The sequence below is a fragment of the Achroia grisella genome, unplaced genomic scaffold (genome assembly GCF_030625045.1).
Source record: "Achroia grisella isolate CSIRO2021 unplaced genomic scaffold, CSIRO_AGI_Agris_v1 utg146, whole genome shotgun sequence".
In the NCBI taxonomy this organism is placed as follows: Eukaryota; Metazoa; Arthropoda; class Insecta; order Lepidoptera; family Pyralidae; genus Achroia; species Achroia grisella.
Window position 1 is genome coordinate 3,232,645 of NW_026712636.1, and position 20,655 is coordinate 3,253,299.

Sequence of the window (20,655 nt, forward strand, 5' to 3'; positions counted from 1 at the left end):
AGTAACGGTGAGGATATTTGAATCTTTAAAACACTGACGTAATGACTCTCTTGAACCCATACCATAAATAGAACGTATGGCTCTCTTTTGTAAAATAAATATAGTATTTATATCGGCTGCTTTACCCCACAGTAGTGTACCATATGACATAATGCTATGGAAATAACTAAAGTATACAAGTTTAGCCGTCGCCACGTCTGTTAATTGCCTAATTCTTCTAATTGCATATGCAGCTGAACTGAGTCTATTGGCCAATTTTGAAATATGGGGCCCCCATTGTAATTTCGAGTCCACTGTTATACCTAAAAAAACTGTATCATTAACAAAATTTACTATTTCGTCATTAAGCAATAACTGTGTATTTATTGGTCTTACATTAGGAAGTGTAAATTTTATACACTTTGTTTTGCTGGAATTTAATAATAGGTTATTACATGTAAACCAATTTAATATAGCAGACATAGCACAATTTACATCGTCTAATTGATTAGTTTGACGTCCAATTTTAAACACTAACGAAGTATCATCCGCAAACAGCACTATATCTGCAATTTTCTCTACCATAAAGGGAAGGTCATTTATGTAAATTAAAAAGAGAAAGGGGCCTAAGATTGACCCTTGTGGAACGCCCATCCCAATATTAGCTCCCTTAGATTTTATACCGTCAATATCTACAGTTTGGACCCTATCCTCTAAATAAGTTCTCATTAATTTTAGATCATTATCTTTTATACCATAATGTTCGAGCTTGTACAAAAGTGTTTTATGATCCACGCAATCAAATGCCTTTGATAGGTCACAAAAAACTCCGAGTGCATCCTGTGACTTCTCCCATGATTGGAAAATATGTGTTATCAGCGCTACACCTGCGTCAGTGGTAGACTTGCCGGCGGTGAAACCATATTGTTGACTGTGAAGCAGTCGGTTATCCCTGAAGTGTTGTAACATTTGATTTAACATTATCTTTTCAAACACTTTACTTAGAACTGGCAAAATAGATATAGGTCTATAGTTCCCTGGCTCAAATTTATCTCCTGATTTAAATAGTGGGATTAATTTGCTAAACTTCATTAATTGTGGAAAAGTCCCATTATCAATACATTTATTAAAAATAGTAGCTAGATATGGAGCAACAATATCTATGAAAGAACTAACTACTTTTACAGACATGCCCCAAAGGTCTTCTGTATTTTTTAAATTTAGATGTTTGAATATTTTTATGATATGAACGGGGCTAACATGTGAAAATTTAAATCTTAAAGCACAACAACCGATATTAGACTCTAGTAATATTTTTGCTCGAGATGGAGATGAGTCCAAAGAAGATGTAATATTAATCGGAATATTAGCAAAAAAATCTTCAAAAACATTAACTACATCTTTTGTTGCTGTTATTAATTTATTATCATAATTTAATGCAAATTGATTATAGGCTAATTTAGATCTTCCGGTTTCTTTATTTATAATGCCCCAGATGGTTTTAATTTTGTCAGAAGACTGGTTAATTTGTTTATTAATATAATTAGATTTAGCCGTAATACAAACTTTTTTAAAAATTTTCGAATAATTTTTCACATAAGTGGTGAATTTGTCATCAAATCGATATTTTTTTTGATCGTATAAATCAAACAAAATATTTCTACTTTTAAGTATACCTACTGTTGCCCATTCCGTGAATTTAGATTTAACATAAACTTCTTTTTTCTTGAAAAATTGTTCATATTCTCCTGATAGAATAGTAATTAGCTTGGTGTAAAGATAATCAGGATTATTACTATATTGTAACAGCAAATCCAATTTATTTTTAATCGCGCTTTTGTATTTGTTAATATTGTAAACATTTATTTGTCTTTTTGATTTTTTATTATTATTATTATTATATATTTCTTTAATAAAAAAACATATAATGGCATTCTGCACTCCTTCTCTATATAAGACGACCTCGGTGATATAGCGGTCTAGCACACCGCTTTACATCCGATGGTCGCGGGTTCGATTCCTCGCACGGCACAAACATTTGTATTCATGAGTATAATTGTTTGTGTCGGTCTGGGTGTTTTCTATGTATAATATGTATGTATTTACGAAAAAAAAATTATCTATGTATTTGTATCAGTTGTCTAGTACCCGTAACACAAGCTTCAGCTAGCTTAACTTGGGTCTAGATGGCGATGTGTGGATTGTCCTGAGATTATTATTATTATTATATAAACTATATGTGTGCGAAAATTCATACTCCTATGTATAGGCAATTTTCGTAAAAAGGGGCACAAAGTTTTACCTTAACGCATATATTATGTTAGTCTATAAGGTATTTATAATATAGGCCAAGTAGTTTGAGTTAAATTTATACATATAAATAAAATTGGAGTGTCTGTTTGTAATATTGAAATAACCGTTTTTTAATACATGCATATGAATATAAATACGGTACATCGTATACACCAAAATAACATTTTTTATATTTTTTGTCTGTCTGTCTGTTTGTTCCGGCTAAGCTCTGAAATGAGTTGACCGATTTTGACGGGACTTTTTTTGCCCGATAGCTGATGTAATAAGGAGTAACTTAGGCTACTTTTATTTTAGAAAATTAAAATTAAACTCCACGCGGACGAAGTCGCGGGACCAGCTAGTATATAAATAAATTTATAGATACAATAATAAATGAAAAATCAAAGAAGTTACAGAGTATAATATAAATTTTATTTGTATTTGGATTGTTTTGATATGTGAATAATGGTCAAATGTGAAAATGAGTACTCGCGATATGTTTAGTGACTAAACATCACCTAATTTTACCCCCTCAAGTACCTACAGAGACATATTTACAAAAAAAAAAAACTTTGTATAAATATGCTAAAGATAAGACGGCCTTATCGCTGCAAAAAATTTCTTATGCTACGTTTACATTCAGCCGCTTCCCCTGCCACTCGCGCTGCCGGAAATATTGCCGGGCGAAAACTGAGCGAGAGGGCTGAATGTAAAAACACGCTGGCAGTCCTTTGACTCGCGCACGAGAAACCGACAATCGAGGGAGCGCCGGGCAGCGCCAATGGTATGGGAAGTGTTTCCACTCTCGCGCTGCTCACTTCCCTGCCCACTCGGGCTGAGTGTAAATTGGGCTTATAATATGAGTAAGGTATTTACCTCTAGACGTTTCGGATGTCTAGATTTTCCAACAAAAAATCCCGAAATACAGAAGTCCCGGTATCTTACACTTATGTCATATTTTATAATAGAATAAACGAACAAACGAACTCCCAGCTCACCTGATGGTAAATGATTACTGCCAGCCATGAACACCCGCAATAACAGGGAAATTGCAAGTGCGTTGACACCCTTTTAAGAAGGGATTAGCTCTTTTCTTGAAGGTCCAATATCATATCGGTTCGGAAATACCATTGCTGTGGTACGCAATAATGTGCGTTGCAAAAAGTTTCTGGAAAAACGCACTGAAAGACTGCCATTCTTTCTGATCGGGATGGGATTTTAATTTCTGCCGGGTAGTTCGATCGTTCGGTAGTAGTGAAGTTCAGCAGCTGATCATGACTGATGTGGAACTTTGAATTTATTTATCGCTGGATTCCACATCGATAATAATTTTAAGCAATCCTCTCGATTATCCGAAACGAAACGTAATCACATTTGACGTTTTATAAATCACGACCGCTTTCGCAGAGGTCGTTACGATTACCATTTAAAACAAATCGACATACTCAAATCCAGCTCCCTTCTATTACGGGAACAACTACAATATATCAGAAAGTCGACGAGCGTGATCAACACTCAACATTATTCACGGAGGGATTCGATTTTATGGCTCCTACGTGATGAGCAGCGATCCTTTGTTTCAATGGAAAAATAGAACGATTATTGCCTAGGTAAGGTCAAGATATAATTATATATGCCATATTTTTTTTTATTAATGACGGAGAAAGGTTCTCCGTGCGCTATAACGGTATATGCTAGTGGTTTACCAGCACAACGAACAAAAAACAATTCACATTTATACCCTCATCTGCGAAGGAGCCAATTATTGCAATCGGAGACTATAATCCCATCTGTGGAGACTCCAATAATTTTTGAAACCTCAGTTTCAGGAATTATCGGATGCTCCACAGATAGGCCCAAATCCCCATCTGTGAGAAGTCCTATAATTGGTCTCACAGATGGGGCGTTAATATCATTTTGACAGCTAACAGTTAAAAGGTTGTATTAGTCACAGTTGCCCCCGCACATGGAGTACTGCTCTCATCTTTGGACAGGAGCGCCTGGATACCAGCATGATCCTTTTGACTCGGTTCAGAGACGTGCTATGAGAATTGTCGATGATCTCGATCTCTCTGGTAGCATCGAGCCACTTAGCTTGAGGCGAGACTTCGCATCACTTTGTGTGTTCTACCGAAATAAGTGTTCTGAGGAATTGTTCGATGATGCCTACGACTACCTTTTACAAATATACAGAGGGGTACAAAGTTTTTCCTTCATTTATCTTATTAGTATATAGATTGTAAGATCGAATCTAATTGATATTAACAACTTTGTGTGTTAATTTAATTCTGTAACTAACTTAGGACTAACCTAATTAATTCGAACTACAAACGTAGTTTCGCTTCTACCACTTTGAATTCAATGTATACTCAACAAAATGTAGCCGTAACAACTGTTGCTATCGCCACCAAACATTGACTATACCTCTGACTATGGTATAGTCCAGGATACTAATTGTAGTATTGACACAATACCTTGCTATGCCCGCAGTTACCCGCGTTAAATTTATAGTATGTGTTATTCTGATATAAAAGCTATATTATTGTAAAGTTGCATTACCATCCTTCAACGAGTAGTTTTTTCGTAAAAGAGTAACAAATATCCATGCATCAATCCATGCACACTTATAAACTTTCTTGTTTATAATATTAGTAAGGTAAGGTCTTAGCTAGGTAATAATTTAAATGCCACTGTGTTACCCAGCATAGTGGCATTTAAATTATACTAGCTGAGCTGCACACTAGCACAGTGGCATTTAAATTATACCAGCTAAGCTGCACACTGGCACAGTGGCATTTAAATTATACCAGCTAAGCTGCACACAGGCACAGTGGCATTTAAAGTATACTAGCTAAGCTGCACACTAGCACAGTGGCATTTAAATTATACCAGCTAAGCTGCACACTGGCACAGTGGCATTTAAAATATACTAACTAAGCTGCACACTAGCACAGTGGCATTTAAATTATACCAGCTAAGCTGCACACTGGCACAGTGGCATTTAAATTATACTAGCTAAGCTGCACACTAGTACAGTGGCATTTAAATTATACTAACTAAGCTGCACACTAGCACAGTGGCATTTAAATTATACCAGCTAAGCTGCACACTGGCACAGTGGCATTTAAATTATACTAACTAAGCTGCACACTAGCACAGTGGCATTTAAATTATACTAACTAAGCTGCACACTGGCACAGTGGCATTTAAATTATAGTAACTAAGCTGCACACTGGCACAGTGGCATTGAGATTATACTAGCTAAGCTGCACACTAGCACAGTAGCATTTAAATTATACCAGCTAAGCTGCACACTGGCACAGTGGCATTTAAAATATACTAACTAAGCTGCACACTAGCACAGTGGCATTTAAATTATACCAGCTAAGCTGCACACTGGCACAGTGGCATTTAAAATATACTAACTAAGCTGCACACTAGCACAGTGGCATTTAAATTATACCAGCTAAGCTGCACACTGGCACAGTGGCATTTAAATTATACTAGCTAAGCTGCACACTAGTACAGTGGCATTTAAATTATACTAACTAAGCTGCACACTAGCACAGTGGCATTTAAATTATACCAGCTAAGCTGCACACTGGCACAGTGGCATTTAAATTATACTAACTAAGCTGCACACTAGCACAGTGGCATTTAAATTATACTAACTAAGCTGCACACTGGCACAGTGGCATTTAAATTATAGTAACTAAGCTGCACACTGGCACTGTGGCATTGAGATTATACTAGCTAAGCTGCACACTTACACAGTGGCATTTAAATTATACTAGCTAAGCTGCACACTAGCACAGTAGCATTTAAATTATACCAGCTAAGCTGCACACTGGCACAGTGGCATTTAAAATATACTAACTAAGCTGCACACTAGCACAGTGGCATTTAAATTATACCAGCTAAGCTGCACACTGGCACAGTGGCATTTAAATTATACTAGCTAAGCTGCACACTAGTACAGTGGCATTTAAATTATACTAACTAAGCTGCACACTAGCACAGTGGCATTTAAATTATACCAGCTAAGCTGCACACTGGCACAGTGGCATTTAAATTATACTAACTAAGCTGCACACTAGCACAGTGGCATTTAAATTATACTAACTAAGCTGCACACTGGCACAGTGGCATTTAAATTATACTAACTAAGCTGCACACTGGCACAGTGGCATTGAGATTATACTAGCTAAGCTGCACACTTACACAGTGGCATTTAAATTATACTAGCTAAGCTGCACACTAGCACAGTAGCATTTAAATTATACCAGCTAAGCTGCACACTGGCACAGTGGCATTTAAAATATACTAACTAAGCTGCACACTAGCACAGTGGCATTTAAATTATACCAGCTAAGCTGCACACTGGCACAGTGGCATTTAAATTATACTAGCTAAGCTGCACACTAGTACAGTGGCATTTAAATTATACTAACTAAGCTGCACACTAGCACAGTGGCATTTAAATTATACCAGCTAAGCTGCACACTGGCACAGTGGTATTTAAATTATACTAACTAAGCTGCACACTGGCACAGTGGCATTTAAATTATACTAGCTAAGCTGCACACTGGCACAGTGGCATTTAAATTATACTAGCTAAGCTGCACACAGGCACAGTGGCATTTAAATTATACTAGCTAAGCTGCACAGTGGCACAGTGGCATTTAAATTATACTAGCTAAGCTGCACACTAGCACAGTGGCATTTAAATTATACTAGCTAAGCTGCACACACCTCTGCTCACAATGTCATACAATTATTTTGTTAGTTTATTTCTGAATTCAATATAGAATATTAGCTTTTACCAACGGCTCCACTCGCATTGAATCCATTAAATAACATTACTGGTTGCTACATGGCGCTGAAGTAGCCAAATGTTGATATTTTATTTTTTTATTATTATAAAAAATATTTGTATTGTTAGAATCGGTCTGGGTGTCTTCTATGAATATTATGTATGTATTTAGAAAAATATATATGTCTTAGTATTTATATCAGTTGTCCAGTACCCATAACACAAGCTCTGCTTACCGTGGGACTAGATGGCGCTGTGTTACTTGTCCAGGGTTATTTATTTATTATGTAATAAAAGAAAAATTTACGACATGTCTGAATGCACTTTTTAAATCTAATTTTAACAATAATGTTAGTGACGTCACAAAAGTTACCACTTTCATAAATAATATCTGAAGATTAAAACCTCTTGCAAAAGCTGCCTTTTATTTTCTTTTATTCATAGCAGTGATTCCCAATCCTTCGTCCACGGGCCAGCCACTGCTTGGGCCAAAATATGGACCACGAATAAAATTTTCAAATAATTAATTCATATTTAGGGAAACCGTGGGAAGGTAAGTGATTGACGTCACAATGTTACGGGTCCTTTATTAAATATGTTACCTCTGATTAAAATTTATATATAGATTATGATATTTTATTTTAAACTAGCTACCAACCCCGCCTTCGCATGGGTGTACGTGTATTATACATATAAACCTTCCTCTTGAAGGTTTCTATGTATAATACACGTACACCCGTACACACACACACACTCTTTCTCTATATATGTTTGAGTATAAAGACTCAAAGCTATCTAATGCTAAAAGATGATTAAAATCCGGTAGAAGCGACTTCATTTGATACTATGTAAAGATTTTATGGTTCTGGATAACAAGAAAAGCAGTCGTAGATATAAAAAGGTTTATATATTATTGTTGACAATGGAATGATGCACCCGCCTGCGCTAACGATTTACGCTGGCGGGGCACCAGTGGAGAATGATTCATTCATTCAGCCTATCTTAGCAAATCCCTTCCGATCGATCCCCCGGCCAATTTAAACGGGGATCGAAATTACGACGGCCTAAACCGAGGTTCGACCCCCTGCGGTGCCCTCAGACTAAACTCGTATAAGTCAGGCGGGAGTTGGTCTTCAGCCGCTCCATAAGTCTTTCCGCAAGTTTGGAGTGCTGCACTCGCCCTGTATCGTCCGGTGAGGCTGTAAAGGCCAGCTGCGGTCAACAGCATTAGAGTAGTCCGAAAAAACAAAAACTTAGCAAATGCAATGCAATTTACCTTGATGGTTGTCAGAGGTAACCACGAGGAGATCAATCTGACATAGTACATTTCTAGTAATAGGATTATTAGTCCACATTCCTAACAATCCTCTTCCGCCCCTAGAAAATTTTGCATGCTGTGTTCGCCTTTAAATGACCATGAAATTAGACCATAACCCATCACATTTAATTAAATTAATTGTATAATTGTAACAATTGTTGGTGATCCTAAATAAAATAAAATAAAAATGTTTGAGAACCACTGTTTTTCAGCGTTGTGTTCTATTTAGTATCATAAATGCAACACTGCAAACTACTGCCGATATCCAACAAAGCGGCCATTCACTTATTTGGCATGCTTTCTGCATTACTGTTATTTTGTGTTCCCGTGGGAAATTCGGGAAACACTTTCCTGTTGTATATAATAACAACTTCAGTAGTCTAGCTGTTTAGCACATAGTCTTGCTTCCGATGGGCGCGGGTTTGATTCCTCGCACGATACAAATGTTTGCATGTTTTTAGTATGATTGTTTTTATTGGTCTATCTGTTTGTCTACGAGCGTAACTATTATTTTGTGTTCCTGTGGGAGTTCCGGAAAATACTTTCCCGTATGTATTACAAAGCTTCGGTAATCTAGTACACACATCACATCACATCACTCTATTTTTCATTCTTTAAGTATAGTTGTTTGTACTGGTCTGAGAGTTTATTAAGTCTGTATTAAAAAAAAATTATTTAATTATGAATTATTACTAATTTAAAGCCTATATGATATTCTGATATATAAGTTCTATTACTGAAAAATTTTATCAAAATCCGTTCAGTAATTTTTGCGTGACAGAGCAACAAACGTCCATCCATACTCACAAACTATCGTGTTTATAATGTTTATAAGATTTAGTAATAATAGAGGCTCTGCTTACCGTGAGACTATAAGGGGCTGTCTGAATTGTTCAGGGTATGTTTTATATAAAACTATATATTTATATATAGATACCCACAATGATGGTATGAGTGCCTAAAAGGCGGCTTAATAAAACAATCCATTTGACATTTTAATTTGCATTTGAAAAGACCTCTTCAAAAACATCTCATTTAATGGAATCCGATGAGATTTAAAATTGAAACGCATTAAAAGTGTTCGCAAATGATTCTATTTTTAACTCCCAACGCATTAACGTGTAATATTTTATTTTATGATATACTTGTTCTTGGGGGCCATCAAATTCCATAAGTTATAATGTGACATCGTATGACAAACACAACACAAACGTGTAGTTTATATCAAGCCATACTCTCAAAAATAATCCAGCGAAGTTAGATCGGGTAAGTCGCGGTTTGGTCGCTGAACAGGCAATAGTAGGCTTCCAAGCTATACCCAAACTCTATTTAATACCTGATGATGCCTCGTTCAGAGGCGAAACACGTGTTGCAATACGGGTGTAGACTCAATAACGGTCGGAATTTGATCATCATTAGAGAAGGTCGTAACGGTAGTCAAGTTTCCGCATTCAATATTTCGCATATTTAGTACAATACTGCTGTAATTCAGAAATTTAATTTTTTTGAAATTTGACTTTAATGCCACTGTTATAAAATGTACTTTCCAAAATTTGTAAGTTTTAAGTTAAGCTATTATTATAATAAGTGTGCGATTTGTGGTCTCACATATGCTAATTGTAGCGGAAGTAAATAATATAAATCTATTAAGTAATTATTAAGATTGGGACTAGATGACGGCCAGTATTCAGCTGTGATAAAATCCGGAATGTTCGTTTCCAACCAAGTTTGGTTGGATGAAGCTTTATGACCTGGTGCTAAGTTTTGCTGAAGGACCATTCTTGATTACGGAACACAAGCTGTGCCCGCGATGTCACCCGCGTTAAATTTCAATATAAAATAAAGCCTATGTGTTCTTCTGATGCATAAGCTATATTACTGTAAAGGTTAATCACAATTCGTTCAGTAGTTTTTGCGTGAAAGAGTAACAAACATCCATACTTCCAAACTTTCGCGTTTTAATTTTTAGGATGGTGTTGTTAAGGAGCTTAACCACCTCAAGAGAACAGACAGCATTCAAAAATCTAGTGATAGTGCTGGAGGCATGGACTACAGCTGCAGTAGAAGGAAAAATAGCTCCAAGGATCTTAAGTATTGATGCTATGAGAGTTGGTGTCGACACGGCCGCAGTCCCGGACAGACTGAAGTGTTCCAAAGCCTCAGAACACCTCAAGAGTAGTATACACATACTAGTACTGGTATGGTAAACTTGTGCCTATGTTTTTATACCTATTCCACAAACATACAAAGCAGCCACTCCGTCTTAGCTAACATCCCACCAAACCATCACTGAAGTGGGATAAATTCCACGTTGTACTCTGTTAACTAATTGGGAAGCTCTTTTAGTGCTTTGAGCATAAATATTATAATTGTAAAAAAAATATCATCCGTAAAAACAATTTTTCTTTGACCTCTCTTTGCGTGCCGTTTAAGTAGATTTGATTTTACCACCCTATACTTTTTTAAGCATACGGCTTAATGTTGTAACTGGCTAATCAGATATGTATTTTATATTCTAAATTTGTATTTGAATTTATAGTTCTTTTATATACTTCAATTCCTTCATTCTGTTCAATTGTCAGTAGTCTATATTAATATATATTTTTCTCCGTTTACCTAGTCTTTTTTCTTATTTGTATTTACATTATTTTTTAAAATTATCAGTTAAATAAGGACCAGTTAATCCCTTATAGTCTGCAAGTCCTAAGTCATCTTTGACAATACCCGACATATTTCTAGGAGCTATTTTCACATAGGAGATAGAATATTTTCTGACAGGATTTTTTCGAATTATTATGAGTAATGCAATCACTGCGATTCGGTTCTCTTATAAAGAGACTCCATTTTAATATGACAATGAAATATGACAGCTGATTGCCGCGAAAATGAGAAACAATGAACATTCATAAAAGAATGACAGATTCCAAATTCAAATGTAATATTTTATTTTTTAATTGTTATGGCCAGACTATATATACTCTTTTGTTTATGGCCAGTGCGACTGCTAGTGCCTGTGATTATAGAAGTATATAGTCTTTGACAATAAAACCATAATAATGTACAAACTTAAAATTTAATTGTAGAATTTCGAACACTAGACGAACACTGATAATGATATAATCTTATATATAAAATTCTCGTGTCACAGTTTTTGTTCCCATACTCCTCCGAAACGGCTTGACCGATTCTCATGAAATTTTGTGAGCGTATTGAGTAGGTCTGAGAATCGGCCAACATCTATTTTTCAACCCCCTAAATGTTAGGGGTAGTCCACCCCTAAATTTTTATTTTTATTTTAAGGCAAAACAACGTTTGCTAGTATAATATAATAGAAGACAGTTAAACTTCCACTGTATACAGTCAAATTAAGGTACTGCAAAATCATATTTAATACCAGCTGTACTAACTACATGCATATGAATATAAATACAGCACATACACCAAAATAACATATTTTACAATTTTTGTCTGTCTGTCTGTCGGTCTGTTTGTTCCGGCTAATCTCTAAAATGACAGGACCGATTTGGACGGGACTTTTATTGGCAGGTAGCTAATGTAATAAGGAGTAACTTAGGCTACTTTTATTTTAGAAAATAAAGTTAGATTCCACGCGGATGAAGTGGCAAGTACAGCTAGTAAATAAATAAACCCTTCAGGGATTATGTCGTTTTAAGATAAACAAAACAAATTATGTAATTTAAAATATATATATTTTTTATCGTGAATAGGCCGCTTTAGGCTATCTTAATTCCAAGTAGGAATAATAAAGTCTACAAAGACAACGAACGGTTCCTAAGACCTCGCTTGTTGTTAAGAAAAAATCTCTTATTTCAACTCAGATTCAATAAGCGGAACTGAACATATACGCCCATTTATTTTTAATAGACAATATTTATGAAAATATGTTATTTATATATTTTTATATTATACAAAAGAAACTATCTTATATGTACTGTTGACGGCCTCGGTGGTCTAGCGGTTATAGCACACCGTTCTATTGGCGATTATCGCGGATTCGATTCTTCGCATGGCACAAACGTTTGTATCTGTACGAGTATCGTTGTCTAGTACCCATAACACCAGCTCTCCTTAGGACTAGATGGCGCTGTGTTTATTTGCCAGGTTTATTTATTTACTACATTGGAAATGTATAAAAAAATTATGGTAACATTGCAGAAAAATAGAATCACACAACCGACTTCAGCCGCAAAACTAGGAAATATATTCAGTATTTGATCACAGAATCCTTTCACCATGAAATAATACGCGTAATGCTCTATATGCGAACACAAAACTTCGATCAATACCTATTACATAGGCACCAATTTAAAATGATCTGCCAAAACTCAAAGATCAAAGCTGTGGCGATACCGGTGTCAGGATAACAGAGGTCAAGTTACAGTGGTCGTTGATCGAGTGAAGAAGCCAGATTTTCTTTTTCAAGGGGGCAGTAGATTGGGTACGAAATGTCCGGAACCAGATTTGACACTCTGCCGATATCGTCACATTACACCCTCTATCTCGTTTGGGGGTGACGAATATGGAGAGGACTTTTTATAAACAGTAATTTTTTTTTATATACTATTGTGGAAAATATTTATGAAAATATGTTATTTATTTATTTTTATATTATACAAAAGAAACTATCTTATATGTACTGTTGACGGCCTTGGTGGTCTAGCGGTTATAGCACACCGTTCTATTGGCGGTCATCGCGGATTCGATTCTTCGCATGGCACAAACGTTTGTATCTGTACGAGTATCGTTGTCTAGTACCCATACCCAGTAATTTTTTTTTATATACTATTGTGGAAAATAAGCATACGGCCCATCTAATGGTAAATGGTTACCATAGCCTATGAACCAAACAGCAGGGGTCTTACGTGCGTGTTGCCGACCCCTAAGAAACCTTAATATCCTCTTCTTAAAAAACCCCATGCTGTAGTCTCGTGAGAAAACCACATTTTTACGAAGTACTAGCTTTTTTTATGTGGCCGGATAAGATAAATCGACTTTAGGTCTTACAATATTAATGTGGACTTCTTTTTTGTACTGACCCTCTTTTGTTTTTCGGACTACACTAATGCTGTTGGCTGCAGCTGGCCTTTACAGTCATCGAACGATAGAGGGCGAGCAAACCCGCGGAAGGACTTATGGGGCGGCTGAAGGCCAAGTGTTGCCTGACGGATACGACTTTAGACTGAGGGCACCGCTAGGGGTCCTAGTTTCGATCTCCGTTTGTATTGGACGGGGGATCGATCGGAGAGGGAGTCTAGCTGTACGCGAAGTTTCACCCACGTGAAATCTATAGCCTATTTGTTATTTTGATGTATAAGCTATATTACTGTAAAGTTTCAACAAAATCCGTTTAGTAGTTTTTAAGTATAAGAGTAACAAACATCCAACCATCCATGTATATTCACAATCTTTTGCGTTTATATTGTAATATTAAATAAGATTAAACAAAGACGGCACCGCTATCTGTTCGCTTATATCTTTTAAATTACATTATAGATTTTAATGCAGTTTTCAATAATAGATAGACTGATTCTAGAGGAAGGTTTATATGTATAATATATGTGTGTTATAGCATAAAACGAGTCGAGAAATTCAAAGACGCATTTGTACGAAGCCGGAATGGGTCGTTAGTTTATTGATACCTGAGTTTACATTACAAAATATACTAAAAGATTAATAATTAAATATTATACATATTACACTATAGCGAGTAATGTGAGATAACAAGATGAAAAATACACCGTGCGAGGAATCGAACCCGCGACAATAGGATGTAAAGTGGTACTGCTAAACTCCTATACCACCGAACAAGATTATTAAGTACATTATTAATTTTGGGTGATTTATTTCGAAATTTACAAATGTACTGTTATATATTTATAAACTTCGCTTTGTAGCTTTCAATTTCAGCTTTGTAGCTGATTGTATCATCAGCTTTGTTATATTAGGCCCCGCACTAGGCAAACCTAATATCTAGAATGCTATTAATATTATGTAAACATGTACAACATTTATATATGTTTTAAATTTGACGCGGTCATTATTCATACGTATAATAATTAGTAAAAACCACGGGATTCCGAACTGACGGTAGATTTGACATATCATAAGAGTATGTAATAGACTCAAATTAATAAAGATATTTTGAAATTGAATTCCAATTCCATTGACATAATATAATAGTCTGTAATAGACCAATATAAATAAAGATATTTTGAATTTGAATTCTAATTCCATTGACATATAAGAGTCTGTAATAGACCTACATGAATAGAGATATTTTGAAATTGAATTCTAATTCCATTGATATATAAGAGTCTGTAATAGACTTACATGAATAAAGATATTTTGAATTTGAATTCTAATTCCATTGACATATAAGAGTCTGTATTGGACCTATATGAATAAAGATATTTTGAATTTGAATTCTAAGTCCAAAAGCCGTCTCCATATTAAAGAATCACCAACGGATCTGGTTGAAAAATCGACAGGTGCATGTGATAGCATTCGGCCATCGCCATTCGCTTTATTTATTGGGACCTTCCGTCGACGGAGGCGAAAAGACGGCACGATACCGTCAAGCTTTTTACCTCAATTATCTTTTTATGCGCGGATTTGGTTCTAGGATTTGGACTGAATGAAAAATGAGAGGGGGGCTTTCAGAATAGCTGTATTTTCTTTGTATCCACATTCGTGTATTCATAGCGTGCAAATATTGTACTACTGGCTGTGCCCGCGGTTTCACCCCCGTTATATTTCGATATATAATATAGCCTATGTGTTATTCTGATGCATAAGCCATATTACTGTAAAGTTTCATTAAAATCATTTCAGTAGATTTTGCGTGAAAGAGTAACAAATATCCATACTCACAAACTTTCGTGTTTATAATATTACTAGCTTTTACCCATGGTTTCGCTCGCATTTTTTTATTAATTAAACTAAATATCCTATTTTCATTCTAATCTCCTCAAACCTCTAAGAACATGTGTACAAAATTTCATGATGATCTGTTCAGTAGTTTTTGCGTGAAAGCGTAACAAACATCCCTACCTTCACACTTATAATATTAGTAAGGATTGAGATATTTTAATACTAGCGATCTGCCCCGTCTTCGTACGGGTAGGTAATATTATAAAGATAGGTAGAAAAAGGTTAAAATATAAAAATAAAAACTGAAAATTATAACAAGTTGATTTAAAATATGAAATACAAAGATTTTTTTGCAGTATATTACAGAAGTATTAATCAAAGTAGCAAGAATATATAGTAATAAGTACCTATATCGGTGTATAATAGATTATAAAGCTGTTCCATATGTAATTAAGGAATAATATATATAGAATAAGTAATAGTAGTAAGGAAACATAAAAAATAAAAATGTAATAAAAATATAAAAAGTTTAAAAACAAACTAAAATAAAAAGCTCTATTGCATAATCCCTAATTTTAAGATATCCCGTAGGAAATAAGTTGTGCGTTCCCTTAAATAACATAGAAAACCGGAACTTTATATCCGCACCTAAAAAAAACGATTATTTTTTAATACCGAATTTTCTTAGCCCAATTACTCGCTAATAAAATCTTTCCTACTTACAATATTAACGTTGTTATCTACAAATGTTATAAGTAAATTGTTTCAAGTTTAAAGTCAGACTAATGGCAATTAACCCAGCCTTTGTTTGTATTCCCAAACACAACACTTGTTCTTTAACTAAATGATTTTGTTAATAGAGATTTTCAATGGAGTAACGAAAACCCTTTCTTATTGGTTAAAATTGGTTTGGATTTTTAATGGATATACCGAAAAACCCTTTCTTACTGGTTACCATTTATTAAGTGTAACTATTAACCCAACTAATACAATAAAATAAAAATACTAAAGACTAGATAGTCTTCCAGATTAGTAGACATAGATATGTCTACTAATCTGGAAGTTATAAAAAAAATATGTTACCAACATTTCCCATCTGATTAGTCGGGCGGGGCGATGAAGCCTACTGTTCATCTATATAGGTTACCACTTACCATCAGGGTATTTGAAAAATAAACAGGTGTGGATCACCCTTATCTCTTAGGTATATAAAATAGCTTAGGTCCTATTCTCAGACCTGAGTTTACACACAAAATTTCAAAAGCATAAATCAAGCAATTCCTTAGGAGTACAGTTACAAATACATACATAGAAGCCCGTAGTGTTGTTCATCTAAACATACATATAGGCGAAGGTTACCACTTACAATAAGGGTATTTGAAAGAAAATAATGGCCCGCACCACCCTTATCATTTAAAGAAATAAAAAAATAGCTTACGTCCTATTCTCAGATCTGAGTTTACACGCAAAATTTCAAAAGCATAAATCAAGCAGTTTCGTAGCAGTTTTGTTACAAATACTGCTACAGAAGCACGTCGCGTTGTTCATTTATATAGGCGACGATTACCACTTACCATCAGGGTGTTTGAAAAAAAATATTGGGGTAAACCACCCTTATCAATTAGGACTATGGAAAATAGATAACAACCTATTCTCATTCTACTATTCTACTCTATTATGAAATTTTGTGCGTAAACTCAGGTCGAGTTTACACACAAAATTTCATAAGTCAAAATCAAGCCGTTTCGGAAGTCTTGTTACAAACACTGCGACGTACAAATTTTATATATTACACATCTTACTTACGTACAAACGCAAATACTTGTGTACACTACATATGTACCTAGATTTAAATAGAAGCTTAAATTACAGTCGCTTTATCTGAATCCACAACGCTGGTTCCATTTAGTTAAAGTATTTCAGCCACAACCAGGGGTGTCTTTACGACAAATCCTTTCAGTAGTTTTGAGATTATTCCGAACATATAGATAGCTTCGGCATGAGATTTTGTATTATAATATGTATAGACTAGAAGTGCGCGTGGTTTCATTCGCGTTAAATTTAAATAAAAAATATAGCTATGTGTTTATGGGTCTTCTAAAAAAAGAAAATACAAAACAAAATAGATTGTAAGTCACACTGCTTTTCCCGCCCCTTTTCCCCGACTCAACATTACTTCGCCGCCGTCTAACGAGTGAAACAACCATCACCATGCATCAATTAAACAAAAATAAACTGTATTTGTGTCGAGAGTGTGGTGTAATTTGGTTGAAAAACTCAAGTGCTTCAAGTCACCGATGCAGTTCATCTATAAACTATAATTTTGTGCAATTTGGGTGAGTTCCTTATTTTCTTTTCCTTCGAACACTGTAGTGTGGCTAAAATATACATCACTATGTTATTCTGATGCATAAGCTACATATATTACTGTAAAGTTTCATTACAATTCGACCAGTCCTTTTTTTTTAGTAGACCAAACTTTCGCGTTTATAATATTATTAAGATTAAGATAGTAAGTTACAATTCGTGGTATTAACTTTTATCTTTCATTCATTCATAAACTTAAGAGCATCGCTCTTGTTGGTAGAGCACTTGCCACTTTCTACGATCTTCCATCCTACTCTTTAAGCCTTGATACGACACGACTCCAATTCTGTCTTTCATTTGTATGATGTAACTGTGCCTTGGTCTTCCTCTCCCCCTCTTTCCTTCTATCTTTCCCTCAACAATTAGTTTAAAAAATTCATCGAGCCGTATCAAGTGCCCCATCAACCATTTTTCCTCTTCTACTTTCTATAGCATTCAATTCTGCCTTTTTTCTTTCACCATTAGAACATAAACTTTTATAATGAATTAATATGGTATGATGCGTATGACATCCATAGATTCCATAGATCCCTGGCGCGTGACATCCATAGATTGATAAAATCAAAATTAATTCAGGCATTCCGGAATTAACTAATGGATTCTAACGGGGACCGCGTGGAGGTCCATCTTATATGCTACATTACTAGCAGTGGTCCCCCAAAACCCTATTACTGACAATCTCTCCCTCTCCGGCCTATTTCTTGTTATCTGTTTATTTTTATATTTACATTTTTTTTTCGTGGCGACAACTTTTACCTATGGGTTATGATCCTAGGTATCTTTTACTTTTTGTGTTTTTTTTTGTGTTACGTATTTATTTATTTTTTCTATATGCTGATACATAATCTTACCCCGTACCCTGCCGGATATCTTCATTAAAACCCAATGTACGAGATTTTTAGCTCCTCTGTACAACTCAAAAAGTTGGAAATGTTGTTGGAAGTTGTGGCAACCCTATCCTCGAGTAACGAAAGTAAGATATTTACGTATTCCTAGCAATCTTCATACTACACGATACACAATCAATCTTTAAACGAAAGTAATATTTTCGTTTTCTATCCAATACCACGGTGATATATTGCCTGTTGAAGAGAATATAAAATAATAGGGCTATATGAGTACCTAATGTTGTAGACATCGAGCAGTTTTGGTTAAATATAATATGAAACACATGTATGTATATATATATATATCTACTTACTGGATTTATGGAGAATGTAAGTGAAGAATGGAGCTAGTAGTAACGGAATTAAACTAACAATAGTTTACTTCCGCTACTACTAGCTACTATTGTCATATGTGAGACCACAAATATCCAGTGCGGAAATCTGACCGTTGCGTCACCACGTCTACTTGAAGCGTTGTGACCTCTATTGGTGATCAAACTCCGACCATTATTGAGTCTATACCCATGTGACACGGATTTAAATAATATTGTATTCCGAATAGTTCGTTAGTATGCAGGTTATATCACAGGACTTGCTTACTGGAGCAAAAGGCGCTTGATAATACTGGCCACCAATAAAAACATATGGCCACTTAAAGTTCAAATTTAGAAGAATTTCAATTAAAAATAAGAACTGGAAGGAAAAAGGCGATCCGTATTTTTTACTATTTTTCAACTTAAGGAGAATTATTTAATTAATTGTTTAAATATAATTGTTTTTATTAAAGTACACACTTTAGAGTACGTGGCCACTAAACTGTACTGCACATCGGAAAATTCCTGAACAAAGGTGAGTAAGTTTGGTGTTCGGAGTGTGGAAGACGTTCTTACTCACTCATTTCCAATAATTACTTTCTTTTAAAAAATAAAATGCACTACCTACTTCTATTTCTTCCAAAGGCTAAAGCCACTTCCTATGTGGTTGTAGCCCACTCATGCATAAACGAAATATCTCCTTTGTAAAGTTTACACTCTTTTCCGAGGAGATAAAAACCATCGCTCCTAAGAATATCCTTCAATTCTTGTCCCTGATCCTGAGGTAGCGAACTTTGAAAAAGGGCGAGCACAATAGATCTATGTATGTCGCAGTGCTACAGGTGCTACAAACATGTGACAATAGCCCAAATAACCCAATAAAAAAAAGGCCACTTTATATCCACATAGACACCCCAATAAGTAAACACTGAAAAAAAAGAGCTATCCAGTTAATTTTCTTGCCTGGACTTTTCAATTGAATCCATAGACTGAACTGAGGGTAGTGAAAACAATATGAACGAAAAACTTGACTTTTAAAGGAGACTAAAATGTCCTATATGAATAAATGATTAATTCTATAAATTCAACCTTCACGACTGCTATCTCAGACAAGGGTAGTCAGAGGCTTAATCAACTGTCGACGTCAGACAGATGTGCCCATTTCGCTGAGCAAAACTAAATAGAAATAATATTTATTCAAATAAACTCATTATAACTTTTGAATAGTCATATTTTCGATTCTACCACTCATTCGGAACGCAGATTCATCACAAGAAGAATGAGCAAGAAACTTGTGTGTGGATCTTTTGAATTGATGTTTTTTTTAATAAATAATTACACAATAACACTGTTACTTGTTATTGTGTAATTATTTATTAAAAACTGTTATTTCTATTTTATTATTTCATTGATTAGTGCTAATCGGTGGTTTGTATTCACTCACTTAAACTTAAATTGTAAGTAAGAATAAATTATTTAAAAGAGCAACACACAAGTTTCTTGCTTGTTCTTATTGTGATGAGACAGCATTCCGAATGAGCGGTAGATTAAAAAAAAATGTTATGACTATTCAAAAGTGCTTCAATGTAAGTTTATTTGAATAAATGATTTTCTATTCTATTCTATTCTATTCTAAAAAAAACAAGAGCATGCGATAATCAACATAGAAACCGCTACGCACTCATTCTTAGTGCAATCAGATAATTTTGTCAGTGCTATGAATTTTAAGTTTCTTCTACCAAAACGTTATTATCATTCACAAATTTTTCAATTTTATAAAAGAATTTTTTTTTA